Genomic DNA, 17112 nt, shown 5'->3' with positions numbered 1-17112 from the left:
TTGAGGATAGCTGGGTTTAAAAAAGGTTTGGATAAGTTCTTGGAAGAGAAGTCCATTAACTGCTATCAATCAAGTTGACTTAGGGAGTAGCCACTGCTATTATTGGCATTAGTAGCATGGGACCTACTTAATGTTTGGGTACTTGCCAGATACTTGTAACCTGGATTGGCCACTGTTGGAAACAGGATTCTGGGCTTGATGGACTCTTGGTCTGACCCAGTATGACAACTTCTTATGGGGAAGTCCCCAGACTGATCGGTCTCCGGATGGACAACTCCTATAGGAGTGGAAACCAGACTTATCTGGGCCAACTAGGGGCTCTGAGGATCAGTGTCCCCCTGCTCTTGTGAAGCTTCAAAATAATCTTTGCCACTAAGGGAATCAGAGGATACGTGTACAGAAGACCCTTGCCCCAATGACAAGCAAAGGTGTCCGAAGCTGGTTTGTCGTCTGATCTTTATAGGGAGCAGAACCGAGGCACCTTCCTGTTGCAAGTGGCTGCAAATAGATCTATGTCTAGGCTCCCTCAGAGGCAGAATATTGATTCACTACCCCCTCGTCCATAGACTACTCGTGGGGTCTGAAGGCTGAATTCAGTCTGTCCACCTCGGTTACCACCCCGGCCAGGTACATGGCTCTAAGCACCATCCTGTTGGACAGGGCCCACAACCAGATCTGGACTGCTGACCCAGGAGGTATGATACCATGAATTTGCTTTCTGTCCCCCTTCCAGTCATTAATTCAAATTTTATCACATTATGATCACTATTGCCAAGTGGCCCCACCACAGTTACACCTCTCTCACCAAATCCTGTGCTCCACTGAGAATTAAATCTAAAATTGCTCCCTCTCTCATCGGTTCCTGAACCAATTGCTCCATAAAACTCATTTATTCCATCCAGGAACTTTATCTACTTTATCCTGATCTACGCACTGAGACCTCTACTCCTAAATTAAAAAAAAACAAACTGAAAACTTGGTTGTTCCGTCAAGCCTACCCCCTTCCCCCCCCCCAAAAAATACTTAACAAGCACCCGAGTAGCTGACCTGTTATGCTTTTTACCCTCCCCCCATCAACTGACTTCGATTCTACCCTTTATCCTCCCTACCTCCCCCCCTTCTGTTAGTCGCTTATGCATCACCCCCCTGGTCTGCTCTACCCCCTTATGAATCCTTAGCGACGCTACAGCTCCCCCATTCCTCTTATCTTTGCTCTCCCTTCTGTGTGCTCCTCGACCCCTGCATACTACCAACTCTTAAGTTTTCCCCCCATCCCTGGCTTTTACCCCTCCCTTGGAAACTGATTATGAACGCCTTAAGAACGCTGTCTCCTGGTACATTGTATTGTATTATAGTTGTCATATTCATTGTTATGCTCCTCAGCATTATTTATAGTTCCTGTTACTGTAAATGCCTATGATACCCCAATATTTAGTTCTGGGTCTTAAAACATATATATCTTAACACACTTATCCCCCTTATATTTCTGTTTTGTTACTTGCCATTCGATTGTTATTTGTAAGGGCCATGCCCAAAAGTTATTTATTTTATGTATATAGAAACATAGAAACATAGAAATGACGGCAGAAGAAGACCAAACGGCCCATCCAGTCTGCCCAGCAAGCTTCACATTTTTTTCTCACACTTATATGTTTCTCTTAGCTCTTTGGTTCTATTTCCCTTCCACCCCCACCATTAATGTAGAGAGCAGTGATGGAGCTGCAACCAAGTGAAATATCAAGCTTGATTAGTTACGGGTAGTAGGGGAAGTAACCGCCGCAATAAGCAAGCTACACCCATGCTTATTTGTTTTACCCAGACTGTGTTATTCAGCCCTTATTGGTTGTTTTTCTTCTCCCCTGCTGTTGAAGCAGGGAGCTATGCTGGATATGCTTGTAGTATCAGTTTTTCTTCTCCCCTGCCGTTGAAGCAGGATATGCATTGAAAGTGAAGTATCAGGCTTATTTGGTTTGGGGTAGTAACCGCCGTAACAAGCCAGCTACTCCCCGCTTTGTGAGTGCGAATCCTTTTTTCTTCTCCCCTGCTGTTGAAGCAGAGAGCTATGCTGGATATGCGTAAAGTATCAGTTTTTCTTCTCCCCTGCCGTTGAAGCAGAGAGCTATGCTGGATATGCGTGAAGTATCAGTTTTTTCTTCTCCCCTGCCGTTGAAGCAGAGAGCTATGCTGGATATGCGTGAAGTATCAGTTTTTCTTCTCCCCTGCTGTTGAAGCAGGGAGCTATGCTGGATATGCGTGAAGTATCAGGTTTTCTTCTCCCCTGCCGTTGAAGCAGAGAGCTATGCTGGATATGCATTGAAAGTGAAGTATCAGGCTTATTTGGTTTGGGGTAGTAACCGCCGTAACAAGCCAGCTACTCCCCACTTTGTGAGTGCAAATCCTTTTTTCCACATTTCCTCTTGCTGTTGTAGCTTAGAGCGATGTTGGAGTCACAGTAACCATGTGTATGTTTATTGAATAAGGGTATTGTCTCCAGGCAGTAGCCGTCATTCTGGCTAGCCACCCACTCTTTATTGACGGCCTCTTGATTTTATGGATCCACAGTGTTTATCCCACGCCCCTTTGAAGTCCTTCACAGTTCTGGTCTTCACCACTTCCTCCGGAAGGGCATTCCAGGCATCCACCACCCTCTCCGTGAAGAAATACTTCCTGACATTGGTTCTGAATCTTCCTCCCTGGAGCTTCAAATCGTGACCCCTGGTTCTGCTGATTTTTTTCCTATGGAAAAGGTTTGTCGTTGTCTTTGGATCATTAAAACCTTTCAAGTATCTGAAAGTCTGTATCATATCACCTCTGCTCCTCCTTTCCTCCAGGGTGTACATATTTAGATTCTTCAATCTCTCCTCATAAGTCATTTGATGAAGACCTTCCACCTTTTTGGTCACCCTTCTCTGGACCGCCTCCATCTTGTCTCTGTCTCTTCGGAGATACGGTCTCCAGAACTGAACACAATACTCCAGGTGAGGTCTCACCAAGGACCTGTACAAGGGGATAATCACTTCCCTTTTCTTACTCGATATTCCTCTCTCTATGCAGCCCAGCATTCTTCTGGCTTTAGCTATCGCCTTGTCACATTGTTTCGCCGACTTCAGATCATTAGACACCATCACCCCAAGGTCTCTCTCCTGCTCCGTGCACATCAGCCTTTCTCCCCCCATCGAATACAGTTCATTCGGATTTCCATTCCCCATATGCATGACTTTGCACTTCTTGGCATTGAATGTCAGCTGCCATGTCTTCGACCACTCTTCCATCTTCCTTAAATCCCGTCTCATTCTCTCCACTCCTTCCGGCGAGTCCACTCTGTTGCAGATCTTAGTGTCATCCGCAAAAAGACATACCTTACCTTCTATCCCTTCCGCAATGTCGCTCACAAAGATATTGAAAAGGACCGGTCCCAACACCGATCCCTGCGGTACACCGCTTAAAACCGCTCTCTCTTCAGAGAGAGTTCCATTTACCATCACACATTGTCTTCTGTCCGTCAACCAGTTTGCAATCCAGGCCACCACCTCGGCACTCACTCCTAAGCTTTTCATTTTATTCACCAGTCTCCTGTGCGGGACAGTGTCAAAAGCTTTGCTGAAATCCAAGTAGATGACATCGAGTGCTCTTCCTCGATCCAATTCCTTGGTTACCCAGTCAAAAAAGTCAATCAGATTTGTCTGACAGGATCTTCCAATGGTGAATCCATGCTGCCTCTGGTCCAGCAATTCTCCCGACTGTAGATAGTTCACTATTCTCTCTTTCAACAGTGACTCCATTACTTTTCCCACCACCGAAGTGAGGCTAACCGGTCTGTAGTTACCAGCCTCTTCTCTGTTCCCACTCTTGTGAAGCGGGACCACCACCGCTCTCCTCCAATCATTCGGCACCACTCCCGTTTCTAGGGATCTATTGAATAGGTCACACAGCGGACCCGCCAGCACATCTCTGAGCTCCCTCAGTATTCTGGGATGAACTTCATCAGGCCCCATGGCTTTGTCCACTTTCAGTTTCACCAGCTCTTCCCATACATTTTCTACTGTGAATGGAGTTACATCTACTCCATTCCCCTCCAGTTTCTTGTTAACTAGTGTCGGTCCTTCTCCAGGGTCCTCTTTAGTGAACACAGAACTGAAGTATTCATTTAATATTTCTGCCATTTCTTCGTCTCTCTCCACACATTGATCCTTTCCACCTTTCAATTTCACTATACCACTTTGAACTTTTCTCTTTTCACTGATGTATCTGAAAAATGTTTTGTAAACCGATACAATGTGCAAACGGCTATTGGTATAGAAGAGACTCTAAATAAAAAAACTTAAAATCTCTCTACCATGTCCCGATGATACATTTACCCAGTCAATATTGGGGTAATTGAAATCTCCCATTATTACTGCACTACCAATTTGGTTAGCTTCCCTAATTTTCTCTTAGCATTTCACTGTCCATCTCACCGTCTTGGCCAGGTAGACTGTAATATACTCCTATCACTATAGTCTTCCCCAACACACAAGGGATTTCTACCCAAAAATATTCAATTGTGCATTTAGTCTCATGCAGGATGTTTATTCTGTTGGACTCTATGCAATCTCGGACATAAAGCACTACACTGCTAAATATATATCGTAACTTAGTTGGATAAGTAACTTACAGGCCGATACAGTAAAGCACGGCCGCGGTTATCCTGTTTCTAACCCGCTTTGTACGCACAATTTGGACGCATCTGACTAACCCGCGATTCAGTATCCGGTTTTACGCGTCCTTACCGCTTCTTGAAACAGACACGTATCCCTTTCCGCCCACAGCATGTATATGATATGTTAATGATCGGATTAGCTATTCCCTCCGATACAGTAACGTGCGCCCAGATTATCGCCTTTTTAACCAGCTATTTTGCCGCGTCTTTAACCTGCAAATTTACCGCCTACCCTGACCCTGGCGTTAGTGTGGTGAACTTAGCCGCCCAGTCCCAAACCAACCCAATCCACAGAAAAAAATGCTTCTCGCACAAGGGGGAAAATTACAAAAAATAAAGCAAGGCGCAGGGCGAAAATCATTTCTGTATTACGCTTGGGCATCGGGGATTGCCAGCTTGAGAAGCGTCAGACAAGCCCCAGCAGCCAGCGATCGGCGGCAGGGAGCGCAACAAAGCACCTGTGCGCGCAGCTCCGATTTTCCGCCTCCTTCAGACGGGCAAGAGAGAGACGAAATTTCACAGGCAAACTTTCCCCCAGCCCCCGCTCACCTGCCCTGGCCGCGGCCACGCAAGCTCCCAGCAGCAGCAGCAGAAGGGCGTCCATGGGTGCCGGTCTCCCGTGCAGGTGCGCTGACAGCTCCGGAGCAGCCCCTGTCCTCTCTCCCCTCCTCCTGAGGCACGCACCGCGGCTCCCCTGCCTCCCGGGGGAAGCCGGTGGCGAGAGCGACTTCAGCAGCCTGGGGCGGATCGGGCGCTCCCTATGCGAGGCGGCTTCCAGCAGCCCCCGCCAGCGAAGGTGCATGAACGCACGCCTGTATGCCCAATTTAGGTGCTCAAGGCAAAGAAGGTGCATGAACGCACGCCGTGACCTCGGACGTCCAGCCGGGCGCTCAGGTCACGGCGTGCGTTCATGCATCATCGCTGCCTTGAGCGCCCAAATTGGGCCTACAGGCGTGCGTTCATGCACCTTCGCCGGCGGGGGCTGCTGGAAGCCACCTCGCATGGGGAGCGCCCGATCCGCCGCCGGCTTCCCCCGGGAGGCAGGGGAGTCGCGGTGCGCGCTTCGGGAGGAGGGGAGAGAGGACTGGGACTGCTCCGGAGCTGTCAGCGCACCCGCACGGGAGACTGGCACCCATGGACGCCCTTCTGCTGCTGCTGCTGCTGGGGGCTTGCGTGGCCGCGGCCAGGGCAGATGAGCGGGGGCTGGGGGAAAGTTTGCCCGTGAAATTTCGCCTCTCTCTTGCCCGTCCGAAGGAGGTGGAAAATCGGAGCTGCGCGCACAGGTACTTTGTTGCGCTCCCTGCCGCCGATCGCCGGGGCTTGCCGGCGCTCAGGACAGCAGGGTCCGTAGGAGAACCATCCACTTTCCTGGTGGAATGACATTTCAAATGACATTTGAAATGACAGGTACTAGCGCACCCAGGATACTGTATAGGCGCTGTATACCGCTCTATACAGTAAAATGGATTGCGCACGCCTACCACTTCATGGACGCGGCTTGCATTTGCATCTCATTTGAATACTGTATCGAGCGGTATGTGATCCAAACTGTGCGCGCGGCAAACGAGGGTGCGCCCGGCACTGCCGCACTCTCTCTTACACGTCCTTACTCTATCGGCCTGTTAGTTGGATAAGTTCTAACCAGCTTACAGGGTTATTTTTCAAAATGTGATGGGCCGTTATCGTGTGAGATAACATCCTAACGCACGCAATAACGACCGCATAGCGAGCATAAAATTTAATTGAGGGGAAGGGGAGGGCTTTGGGTGGGGATTGTGCGGGGTTAAATTTTTGGGCCCAGTTGCACTCTAGGTGATAATGTTTTACATATTATCGCTGGCAGTTGTGCCAGAATTAACTACACCTTTTGCAGGGGTGTTATGGGGGTGATAGTATGCACCGAGGCCAAAACCACAGTGGGTGACAATGCACCGCCGCAATGTGGTTGGGTGCACACTATCACCCCCCCCCCCACACACACACACACACACACCCCTTTTCTGGCCGCAGCTCTTCATTCCGCTATATTTATAGTGGAATGAAAAAAAACCTACGGTAAGTTACTTAACCGGCCAGTTTTGAATATTGACCCCTAGGTGTTAGAGCTAAAGTGTGTTGAAGGGTTTGAAAGGACAACATATCCCCAGCATGTTTAATCACATGCCGAAGTTGAGTAATTCTTTTAGTTGCCCAACAGCTAAAAATTTTGTAGTGGGATTCTGGTGAAAAGGTCAAATTACCTTAGACTGATAAACGGAGAAATTTCCATAGAGTGGCCCAACTTCTCACACTGACTTTTTCAAATTTTCTACAGTGTTGGGAAAAGAGCTCCATATTTCACCAAAGACAGCAAAATCGCATATTTGGCATGGTGCAAACTAAATGCAAAGCGGAGAAACTAAATGCTGTTGTGTGTTGGTTGGGATATAAATTAGAAATATCCCAAAGTCAGTCTTTGATATGATGCAACTGATATGCCCAATTGTATCTCTAAATCCAGAAATCCAATTACACCATCTTTCCAAGTGCCCATTAGCTGATTAATATTAAGCCTTGGCTTGTGACCCCTGCCACAAACATTTAGAAATAACCTTATGTAACCTTATGTATTCTCAAAAAAGAACTTAAGGTATTATATAAATGAAGTAACAAACATACAGTATATAGCCACTTAGGATTAATCTTTTTAAGATGATTATTTTCCCAATCAAAGGTAACGGAAGTGAGTGCCAAACTTGCAATGTAAACTGTGTACATGATCAAGAGTAGATCATTAAGGCCCTAACCCAAACCCTAACCCTTAAGGGTCAGTGGGAAGGACAATTCCTAGACAGCGAAAGAAGCCCTCAGACCATCATAGAGGGAATTCTGGTCTCCACAGGGTTTTCACCAACAGAGAAGTACCCAGAGCTTCTGAATTATCCAGGTTTAATTTTAGCCCTGAGAACAAACCAAAGAAAACTCCTTCATCAACGCTACACGAGAACGGACAGGATTAGAAATATGGACTAAAATATTGTCTGCAAAGGCAGCAATTTTGAATTCAGATTGCCCCATTTTAGCCCCTTGGATCTCAGCCAAAAAATGAATCCGCTTTAATAAGGGTTCAAAAGAAATAAGAAAAGAAGAAGGGATAACAGACATCTCTGACAAGTTCCTCTTTCAAAATACCAAATTCCTCCGTTCAGCCAGCATTAAGAGCACAGCTCTGGGTTCAGAATATAATAATTCAATCATTTCCAAAAAAAGGGCCAGTAATGCTTTCTTTCCTTAAAACAGCAAACAGATAGATCCAAACAGCTGCAAACAACTCTCTAAGTTAAAGCTGACAAATACAAAAGTGGACTCTTTCTTAGCCTTTTTAATGACTGTTAAGCATTTTCTGTATATTAGTCACCGAATGTTTACATCACACTCAGGTCGATACAGTTATGCCGCGTTAGAAAGAGTGCGGCAGTGCCAGGCGCACCCTCGTTCCCCGCACGCACAGTTCTCTTCACCTACCGCTCGATACTCTTCAAATTGCATGCAAATGCATGCCGCGTCTGCGAAGCGTTAGGCAAGCGTTAGGCCCGCGCAACCCATTTTACTGTATAGAGCGCCTATACAGTATCCTGGGTGCGCGGGCCTAACTCTTCACGGCCACGCTGGTATCTGTCATTTCAAATGTCATTTCAAATGACATTTGAAATGACAGGTACCAGGAAGTGGACAGTTATGTTCTCCGATGCTCGGCAAACTTTCCCCAGCCCCCGCTCACCTGCCCTGGCCGCGTCCGGTCTCCGGTGCAGCCCCAGTCCTGTCCCCTCCTCCCGAAGCAAAAAAAACAAAACCGAAAAAGTAGCAAGAGAGGGGAGAGACGGGCAATCCTAGGCTCGGGCCTGCTAGTCCCTTCTCCTCTCCTCCCGAAGCAGGGCGCGAAAAGCAGCCTTGCTCCGGGGGGGGGGGGGGGGGGGCAGTTTAAAGCGACGAAGCGACTTACTTTTGCAGCCCCCCCCCCCTCCGGACATTGGCGACGACCGCGGCTCCAGCCTCCAGCTGTCAGACAGACGCATCGCACGTGGGAAAGCGGCCCCTATGCGTGTAATTGGCTGCTCAAGACGTGACGTCACGACGTTTAGCGTCATGGCATGTGACGTCACGTCTTGAGCAGCCAATTGCACGCAAAGGGGCCGCTTTCCCACGTGCAATGCGTCTGTCTGACAGCTGGAGGCTGGAGGCGAGGTCGTCGCCGATGTCCGGAGGGGGGGGGGGGGCTGCAAAAGTAAGTCGCTTTGTCGCTTTAAACTGCCCCCCCTCCTCCCAGAGCAAGGCTGCTTTTCGCGCCCTGCTTCGGGAGGAGAGAACAAGGGACTGGCAGGCCCGAGCGTAGGATTGCCCTCTCTCCCCTCGCTCTCTTGCTACTTTTTTTTTGGGTTTTTGTTTTTTTTTTGCTTCGGGAGGAGGGGACAGGACTGGGGCTGCACCAGAGACCGGACGCGGCCAGGGCAGGTGAGCGGGGGCTGGGGGAAAGTTTGCCGTCTACCCTTACCCCTGCCTCTAACGCTGGGGTAAGGGTAGGCAGTAAGTTAGCAGGGTAAACGCGCGGCAAAACGGCAGGGTAAAAAAGCGATAGTCGGGGCGCGCGTTACTGTATGGGAGGGAATAGCTAATTTGCTCGTTTACATTTAATATACATGCCACAGGCGGAAGGGGTCACCCGGGGATTTTAAGAGGCGGTAGGGATGAGTTAAAGGGGATAGTGTATCGCAGGAAGGGCTAACGCGGCCGGAAAGTGAGTAGAAGGCGAGTTAGGAGCAGGGTAACCGCAGTTGCACTTTACTGTATTGATCTGACAGTCAGTCTGGTTGTTAAGAATCAAAACTGGGAGTATGGGGGCCAACCTTTCAGCCATTATCTTAGCAAGTAATTTCAAGTCAAAGTTAAGAAACGAGATACAACAGTATGATTCAGGCTTATATAAAACCTTACCTTTTTTAGGAATTAAAGTAATTAAAGCCTTATTGTTTCTGTATTAGATGGTCCCCACATTTATAGAATGTTCATACATAGCAGCCAATGGAGCTGACACCTGACTGATAACTTATAAAACTCCCCCCCAAAACCAAAAAAATTCTGGCCCAAGTGGTTTGTAAGGTTTAGCCTGCTGAATTCCGAATTGGATTTCTTGAACACTAAATATGTGCTTTCAGGCTAGTTAAATTTTGTTTTTTATTTTAAAAATGTTTATAATTCACTATGGAAACGAGCTGTGATTCCCACAGGCCCTGAGGCAGAAATTCAGTCTGACTCCAGCTTTTCTTAAAACATGAACTTTATTCACAGCTTCAATTATATACTTAGCAGTAGACTTTTACCTTCAGCCAGTGTACTTTCTCTCTACTCACAGTTGTGCTGCTTCGTCTCAGCTCAGTGTTTGGTCAGTTACACACAGAAGCTGCCTTCCTCCCGGATACCTGGCCTGGTCTGGCTATCCCCACCTGGATCCCAGCTCTTATTCCCCAGTCTCTGGTTACACCCTCTGATCCCCACCTGCCCTGTAGGATCCCGCCCATAGTACATACTCTCCTTAAGGCATTTAAGGTGGACAAGGCATTTAAGGTGGACCAGGCATCTAGCCTGGTCCTGCACAGGAAAATAGGGGAACACATTATCACCTATATCAATCAGTACTTGCTAGGCAGATTACAATAGCAAACAAAGTTCATAACATTCATTAATATATTAATTAGTTAAAAAAATAAAAACAGTCATCTGCATATCTGTAAACAGGACACATGAAAATGTGATTATTTTTTTTAAAAATGTTTTTTTTTATGTTAAAGGAACAGATAGTTCAAAAACAGATTTGCTTGTCAAACAATTATAACCATTTAATTTTAAACTGCGGCCAGCTGGATCTGATATGTTTATTTTGGGATAGAGCAAAAGGAATAGAGTAATGTGGGTAATAGGGATTGGCCATATTATGAAATCTTTATAGATTTATTCTTAAACTTGGGTTTCCACAGTGGGAGGAAAAGTCAACAGGAAAGGCATATTAAAATTCTGATAAAAAGGAAAACAAGGGGAAAATTCTAATGACAGAGAAAGTGAATTGTTGATGAATCATGTGTGATAAAGCTATGGCCAGTTATCAAAAAAGCAAATAAAAACTGAACACCAAAGTTAAATAGGCAAAATATACATATTTGATTTGTGAACAGTATGTATTTGAATGTCAAAATGTGTATAAAACATTAAAGGCTTTCAGAAATTCAAAAATAATTTTCTAGATTCTCCCAAAGCAGTACTGACTGCAAAGTATATACCATTAAATTTCAGAAAAAAATAGAAAAAGTTGTTACAAATGTTTTACTTTTTGCCGTTCATATGTTTTGCTTGGTTCTCTTCACTCACCAATGAGAAAACATTGCTTTTTGATAGATTAACTACAGGCTGAGGTTAAAGACAGGCTTTAACTCAAGAAAGCCAAGATAAATCTACAAAGGCTAATGTGATACAGAAAGTAAAACAGAAAGTATGCTGCACTGCCTACAGTTACAATTTATTTGAAGTTTTGAGTAGAATACAATTACAAGTCTGCATGTCCTGCAATGCTACCAAGCCACTAAAACCACAAAAAAACGTCAGCAGCACAATCTGAAGATGCTATCAGGGCTGATTACGTCAATTGAACTTGTTTTACTGTTATCTCTGCAAGCAGAAAGCAAAATACATGAGATCAAAATTATGGTACTACTGTTGCAGCTTGCTGGAATTTGTTAATATTGAGTTCTGACACACTGCTTTCCATTTATTAATTTTAGACATGCTGAATGTCCTTGATATATTTATTTATTCTACAAAGGCTTACAGTAGAAAACATCTGTGCTTGGAGTACAAATGTTTTTAATAATAGTCAAAGTCTGATATCCTCCAGATATTCTTTCTTTAGGTTTTTATATAGTCAATATTTTGCCATCCTAACCTGTTTAATATAGCAAAATATTTTTTTTAATTATTTTATTTATAGAATTTTTAACCATCATACAGGTACATTCAAGGAAAAATACAAGGGGTTTTGCAGTTTCCTACTTTCACACTTATGACTTTTTTTTTTTTTTTTTTGGAAACAACAAAAAAAGAAAGAAAAGGAAAAAAATAAATAGGTTAAACTAGACAAACTGCAACATCTTCCCATGTAGTATTAATGAAACGAAAGACAACTCCTATCCTGAGCAGTCAAAGAAATTAGATAAACGTATCTCTAATAGGAAATAATAGAGGTAGAGAAGTTAGTGTTACTTATTTTCTCATACCGTAATCAAGATATTCTTAACTTGGACTCACCAAAGTTCTTGAGTTTAAATATGTTTGTAACTGGTCAGGTTCAAAATATACATTTTTAACCCCTTGCTTATTCACTATGCATTGGCATGGGAACCTAAGACTGAACTTAGTTCCCATGCCTACCACTTCGTTTCGCAATGAAAGAAAACTTTTCCTACGTTCCTGAGTAGAACGTGTAATATCTGGAAAAATCCATACGGGCTGTCCCAGAAAAGGTGTCTTCCTATTGCGGAAAAAAGCTTTGCGTATCATTTCTCTATCTTGTGCAAATACACAATGTATAAACATAGTTCCTCTCTTACTAATCTTTATTTCACTAGATGTTTCTAGAAATTGTGTTAAATCTAAATCAGGCACACGATCATTTAATGCTGTTGTAATAATCTTGGTCATGTAAATTTTTGCCAATGTAGGCGTCAACTCTTTAGGAATTTTTAACACTTCCATTAAGTACTTTTTTAACGTTTCTAAGGGGGATACCTTTTCAAGTACAGGGAAATTAAGTATGCGAAGACTTAAATATCTAATGGAATTTTCTATATTCTCCAGTTTCCTTTGTTGTATCATATCAGACAATCAATTGTACGTGATTATTTTGCAGAGTAGTAACTTTCTGGTCTAAATGAGCTATATTTTGCTTATTTAAAGAAATACTAGATTCCATGGGGTGAATTTTCCCCGCCATATTAGAGGTAACGTCAACTAGAGAGGATACCGATTTTTCTAATACCATTATTGCAGTCCATATAGAGTCCATTGTAACTTCGGTAGGCTTCGGAATAGCTGGGCGTAGTAAACTAAACTCAGTTCGTTGGCTTTCCAAGAGATCTTTTGATTCCCCCGATGTTTCTTGATTCTCTCTAGGAGTAGAGGCTTTAACTTCAGGGGGAATTAGTACTCCTTCCCCCTGCACTATACCCTCCATGAACCTCACTGCTCCAGGTTCCGGGATGGACTCATTTGTGACAAAAGAGTAAACCCTGTCACCTATTTGTCCTTCTGCTGTTACCAATACTTCTGAGGGAAATTGGGGGGGGGGGGGGGGGGGGGGTAGACGGAGCTCCGGAACTTAAGCTGACTTATGTGTCCAGCGAACAATCCAGACGCTCCTCTGGACTGAATGCCAAGGGCTGCCGCGGAGTCATAGTAACCACTACAGGAAGCATGTACCCTTCAATCGTAGGTTGCAGGATATCTGAGGCCTGGGTTCCAGCCCCAAGCTCCTTAATCCTTGCTTTCCTTTTTGAATGCGGCATAAATATTTAAATTTAGAAAATGTATTCAGGGCTCTTCTTCCAAAATTTCTAGATCTAATAGCTTATATTTTAGGAGTTGCCAAGCGGGGGTATTCAGAGAGGGGGAGAGAGAGAGTATTGTGTAGAACAAAGTTCATACTCACAAAAAGTCAAAATGATGGAGGAATAATTCTTTATACCAAATCTCAAACAAAGCCACACGCCCCTTTGGCGCGCGCGGCTTCAGCAGCGCGCCGCAGGAAGGGGCGGTTTTAAGCCCTACCGTCCCCTTTCTGATGACGTCAGCAGCAAAGTCCGATTGGACCGGGACACGTCCTTACACTCCGTTCAATGCAGGAAACAGGTGCTGTAATTAGGCTCCTCTCCAGGATCTCTCTCCTCTCTCCTTCCCCCTATATCAAAAGATTTAATGAACTTGACCCAAAAAATCTGATAAACTTTTCCATACAAAATTTCACTCCACCTTTCACAAAATTATCTCTTATAAGCTATTTCTAAAGCATTGGTTTAATATCTGCTTAATTAGATTGTATCTTACCGCAAATCTACAAAAACACTTATAAAAGTCTCTCCCCCCTAGCCTCCCCCCCCTAGTCTCTCCCCCGTCTCACCACCACCCGAGTCTCATCCTCCAACCCACCCATACCCCCCCACCCTCCCTCCCCTCACCCTTTCCCCCCGCCCACCCCCCACCCCATTGCCACCTATCCACCATGCTCCACTGAAACCCCAGTTAAAACTTACAACCCTATGTTTAAATCAAGACACCGTTATTACCTGCTGTAACTGCTGTAAATAAGCTAATAGTTTATATATATGTGTTTAATTGTTTAATAAGTTATCATTATAATCCACCATAACTGCTGTAATTAAGCTTTAATATATATCATTTTATAATCTATTTATCCTTCATTAACCGCTGTAATAATCAACCATGTTCAAACCTCGTTAAACAACCTATACTGTAAATACTGATACGTTCCTTGTACCTTTCTCAGCTGCTGTCTTTCCTCCTTTACCTCTCTCCCCCCTCTCTTTTCGCTCCTGCTCCATTCCCCCACTCCCTGTTTTTTGTAATTTCCTCCTTTCTCAAGTTTATTGATGTGCTTGCACGAACACCGGTATATTAAAAGCTGTAAAAATAAATAAAATAAATAAATAAAAGAAAATTTTTTTTCAAGATCAGTAAATTACATTTTCTGAAGTCAAGTTGTTCAATGAGCCACATAAGTGGATCACATGATCATGCTGGAAGTGAAACAGAGAATCTTCCAGAGTTTTCTGGAAAAGCAAGAACCTTTCACTACTCATGTAATTCATGCATTCCAGCTCCTCACAGCTCCCCTTCGTTTCTTTTTTCTGCCAAAATTGTCAAATGTTTTCCTGTGCTAAAAGCTTGCAGAGTTTCTAAAGAAAATCATCTTTTTGATCTTTTTGCAAAAAAAACCCTATAATTTTTGCCCCAATTATATTTCATGGAACATTTTAAGAATTTCTTTTTCTCTCCGACATTCCTGCTGAACCAATCTGCAGTTTTCTTTCAGAGGGTCTTTGCTAGCAGGCCACCTTGCCAAATGTATTCTTTCCTTTGGACCATCTATCAAGAGGAAAATTGCTTTTTTTTTTTTTGTTTCATCTTGTCAACTTTCCTCACCATGTCAGTGGATTTAAGTTCTGCCCCAAGTGCAAATAGTTGTCCATTGAGCCAGCGTCTCCCAACCCTCTTTTGGAGGCACTTCTAAACCAGCTGTGGTTTCAGGAAATCCATAATGAATATGCATGAGATAGATTTGTATACAATGAAGACCCTGGATATGCAAACCTAGTTCATGCATATTCATTGCGGCAAACCTGACTGGATTGGTCTGTGTCCAGGACAGAGTTGAGGAAACACTGGTGAAAGCATCTGTGATGAGTAGCTTGGTAGTGAGCCCTTGGTACTGTGGCATAGTTGACACTGCCTCATTAGCAAATCTAGGCGACCTACGCAGACAGCTTCAGAATGCACCCTGAAGTAGGACAAGCTGGAGCTTCACCTATACCAACTGCATCTCCAGCAGGTTGAGCCCTTGAGTTCTGGCAGCTGGCAGGGCTTAGAAGGGTCCCTGGGGTGATAGAAAGAGCAAGAATTTGATGGCATACCAGGCAGCAGACTGGAGGAGTCGAAGACAGACGGGGTAGGTCCAATACAAGATGTCAGGTCCAGGCAGCAGGCAAGCATTGTCAGGTCCAATGAAGGGGTCAGGCTCAGGTGGGCAGGCAATCGTGGTCAGGTTCAATGCAAGGATGTCAGGCCAAGGATGCATGAAGACACATGAGAGATACTGGACGAGACAGACGAGGAGACAAGGCTGGATGAGGCAAGCTGGGCAAGACAAGGCTGGAAGAGGCAGGAGCACTGGAAGACAGGAACAAGGAATGCCGAGGTACAGGAACACAGGAACAAAAGAACTGCAGTATGCAGGAGAACAGTTGCTAAGGCGTCTGAGAGGTATCTAGGGCAGCCTTAAATAGTGGAAGTCCGCTGACGTCAAACGGTGCCGTAGTGACATAGTGGCCACTTTAAGATTAGATGTACGTGCGTAGGAAAGCCCCGGGTCATGGTGGTGTTTTCAGCGAGGTGTGCCACTCTCGGTGGAGTCTCTGCCACGAGGAGACCAGTGATGCCCGAGATGAGTGCGGCAGCTCATGGGACCGTCCCATGAACCTTCAACTGTAACAGCATCCTTCAAATCCAAACAATACAGCCAGTCTCCTTTTTCTAGAAAGGGGATTAAGGTGCTTAGGGAAACAATCATAAACTTTACCTTCAACAGATACTTGTTCTAGGCCCTTGGGTCTAGAATGGCTCAAAATCATCCTGCCTTTTTTAGATTGAGAAAACACTTGGAATAAAAGCTCTACCCTCTTTCCTATGGTGGAAATATGACATAACCCCTCTAGCCCCTAGATGAGGGAAAATGCTCTCAGGCAAACTAATACCCTCTCAGTAAGAAAGCTGGTAAGGTTTTCAATAGATGAAATCTATATCTGTTTGGTATTAAAAACTTAGAGCCCAGCTCTCTTAGGTTACACTCGGCCAACAGTTTACATAAAACCTCAGCTTTCCCCACACAGGAATGTTCTCCAGGTCACACACTGGAATTCTAGCTATGTCCTAGATCTAGTCAGAGCCCTTTGAATGGGGAGTGTCTCTGGCTTGGAGCCCCTGCACAGTCTGGGTTGAGAGTCATGTCCTTGCTGTTGCTGATGGGAATGAGGGAGTGGAAGATATCTTCTGAGGATCCTTAGGCCATAAGTCCATAAAGGTGAAAAGGATCTTCATTCCTTGGATTCCAAGAAAGCTATTGCCTACCTAGAGTAAAGCCCAAAGAAAATTCCACTCAATGTTTTGTTTCTTTTGACCCCCAACAGACCTGGGACTGTGATGACGAAGTGCACTATTTCTAAGTGGGTGGCAAACTGCACCTACTTCTGTTATGACCAGGCAGACCTGAACTGAGAAGCGCAGGTCAAGATCTTGCTAGAGCCACTGCAGCATTTAAGTTCTACTTCCACTGAGATTTCTAATGCTGTGACATCTAGTTCAATACACACATTCACATATTATTCCTGCCTATATACAATCTCTTAGTGGAAAAGTAGATTTGGACTATCTATTCTTCATTGCCTTTTTGAGTTGTAGAGCCCAACTCCATCCCTCCTTAAACCAATTTTAAGTTTGTCTTCCCTATTATTTAAAAAAAAAATTATAATACAGAAAACGCTGTTTTCAACAAATATGTAGCCTGCCCATTTGTGATTCTTGCTTTCTCCATTTTTGGC

At 44.7% G+C, this 17112-nt stretch overlaps 1 protein-coding gene across 2 annotated transcripts in view; it reads right to left on the bottom strand.

The window, feature by feature from the left end:
* PDE3B (phosphodiesterase 3B) overlaps positions 1-17112 on the bottom strand; it is a 429076-nt gene that overhangs the window by 189527 nt on the left and 222437 nt on the right. The window lies entirely within an intron of this gene.

This window comes from Rhinatrema bivittatum, chromosome 17 (genome assembly GCF_901001135.1).
Source record: "Rhinatrema bivittatum chromosome 17, aRhiBiv1.1, whole genome shotgun sequence".
NCBI lineage: Eukaryota > Metazoa > Chordata > Amphibia > Gymnophiona > Rhinatrematidae > Rhinatrema > Rhinatrema bivittatum.
This window is presented reverse-complemented; position numbering and strand designations above follow the sequence as displayed.